This window comes from Myotis lucifugus, unplaced genomic scaffold (genome assembly GCF_000147115.1).
Source record: "Myotis lucifugus unplaced genomic scaffold, Myoluc2.0 scaffold_651, whole genome shotgun sequence".
NCBI lineage: Eukaryota > Metazoa > Chordata > Mammalia > Chiroptera > Vespertilionidae > Myotis > Myotis lucifugus.
In genome coordinates this window covers 52,448-54,974 of record NW_005871699.1, presented here as the reverse complement: position 1 = coordinate 54,974, position 2,527 = coordinate 52,448, and the positions used below count along the sequence as shown (strand labels likewise).

At 39.4% G+C, this 2,527-nt stretch overlaps 1 long non-coding RNA gene across 1 annotated transcript in view; it reads right to left on the bottom strand.

Moving 5' to 3' along the window:
- Positions 1-331: 331 nt before the first annotated feature.
- LOC106694818 overlaps positions 332-2,527 on the bottom strand; it is a 10,927-nt gene continuing 8,731 nt past the window's right edge. The window contains exon 3 of the long non-coding RNA XR_001345884.2: positions 332-528. This is a non-coding gene — a long non-coding RNA (uncharacterized LOC106694818). The remainder of the gene's footprint in view (positions 529-2,527) is intronic.

The window sequence follows — 2,527 nt, the reverse complement described above, 5'->3', positions numbered from 1 at the left end:
GAAAAATTCAGTCTGTAGGAGGACATACTATGCTAAGAGACAAAATGGTTTCGGCCATAATGGATTTAAAAATGCCGGCAGTAAAGCAGGCTGGCACAGCCCAGCCTACGTGGATCAGTAGTTGTGGCGACCTGCGAACCAGGAGGTCACGGATTCAATTCATAGTCAGGGCACATGCCAGGGTTCCAGGCTCCGATCCCCAGTGTGGGCGTTAACCAACAGTGTCTCTCCCCCATCGATGTTTCTCTCTCTCTCCCCCTCCCTTCTACTCCCTCCAAAAATCCGCGGAAAAATTCCCCCCGATAAGGATTAACAACAAAAAAGCCCACCCGTTCCTCTCCCCAGGGAAAGCCACTTTAAGTTTGATATTTATCTTTCCAAATTTTTACCTTACTTATATGCACCTCTGCAACTTGCTTTCTTAAAAAACTTTATAGTGAATATGGTTCCACATCAGTATGTCTATTTCATTTTTCTTAGTGCTGACACCTTATTCCGTTCTATGGATGTACCATCATTTAACCAGTCCTGAATTAATAGACCCTTGGGTTAGTCGTTTTTCACTCTTAGAAGGTTCAGAAAACTGTATAGTATGCTATTTATTTTACTGTTGCAGTAGGCTGAGAAATGGCCCCTCAAACGTTATTTACACCTAATCCCTGGAACTTATAAATGTTACCCTTTATGGCAAAACTTCGAAGATATGATTAGGTTAAGGCTCTTGAGATGTCAAGATTATCCTGAATTATCCAGGTGTGCCCTAAATGCAATCACATGTGTTCATATAAGAGAATTGGAGGGGGAGTATACACACACACACACACACACACACACACACACACACACACACACGCTATGTAACGATGGAGCAGAGGGAGATACGAAGATGCTTGCCTCAACACTGGAGTGATGGGGCCACAAACCAAGGAAGGAGCGCTGGCAGGCGACATAAACTGGAACAAGAAAAGAAGGAACTCTCCCCTAGAGCCTCTGAGGGAGTGCGGCAGCCCTGCCAATACCTTGATTCAGCCCAGTGATGCAGACTTCAAATTCTGGGCTCCAGAACTGTGACAGATCATTTCTATTACTCTAAGCCACCCGGTTTGTGCTAATTTGTTACAGCAGCCACAGGAAACTGAGACACTCATAAATCTCTAAGTTCTCTATAAACTCTAGAAGCTCACACAAGCTGGTAAGAATGACTGCCTCCGGAGAAGAGAACTGAAAGATGTGCCTAGAAGTCAGAGGGTGGCTTTTCAGTCCACACCCTTTTGTTCCTTTTGGATTTTAGTACCAAGTGTACATCTATCTCCAATCAAAAAATAAAAATAAAACAAAATTTTAAAAATTTGTGCAGAAGTAAAACAAACACATCCTTTTTTTTCCCTTCTTAATCTCCATAGCATTTTTATTGCCTTGAATCTCTATATAGTGTCAGCTGGTTATAAATCCTTATAGAAGCTGTCTTGTTCTGCTCTGAGTCTTGAGGTGAATTTATCTTTTCTCATATTGCCTATGGTCCTTAGTAGTATCTTATTTGGAGGAGGTGTGCAATAAGTTGAATTTGGTTTTACATTACCTCCTCACTGTGTGCCCTATTGCTGCAGCTCCTGTGAGAACAGGAAGGGATTGCAGCTTCAATTCTCCCATCCGAGTCTCTCTCTATAGCACACACACTCATTCAGTGGACTGGCTTACAATTAAATTGTTCTTTCTACTCTCATTTAGGAATTGAAGTGGGGAGGAGGAAAGAAAGAGGGAAAACATTTATAGTTAAATTTTGGAGTGAATTCCATGTGAACATGATTTGCCTCCAATGCTGTAAACACTCATGTGCTTGTTGTATCTAGTTGCAGAAAAATATTAGGTTCTAAGTCAAGAAGTGCTTCAAGAAAAATATATATTTACTAGTTGGTTCCTTAAAACAAAAAGCCATGCCTCCATAAGCTTCGGGGGAGGGCAGCCACTACTTTCTTATTTCTAGTTCTTATCCACAGTACCTGTTACAGTGCCAGACAACGTACACAAGAGGTTGATAAAACATGCTTGAAAGCTGAGAATTTTTTTTTTAAGTGATTGTAGAACAAAGTGTGACAACAAAAATTACATTTACTTTCACATGAATAGGGATAAAAATAATAACTCAAACTCTGAATTAAGACATTACTGTTTAATAAAAGCTAAGTTTATTTTTTAAAAAAAGGAAAGGAAGGGTTAAAGGTGGCTAGACTGTAGCATCAGAAAGCAGATCTAGGGTCCACTGAAAAGGGACACAAGGGAACTATTCAGAGAGATGGAAATGTTCCCTGTCTTCACTATCCTGGTGGTTATATTACTGTATACATCTGAGGAAATGCAAACTGTATAATTAAAGTGGGTATTTTTTATTGCATATAAATTGTCCCTCAGTTTTTTTTTAATTTTTTATTTTATTTTTTTTAGAAATTTTTTTTTAATATATTTTATTGATTTTTTTCAGAGAGGAAGGGAGAGAGAGAGTTAGAAACATCGATGAGAGAGAAACATC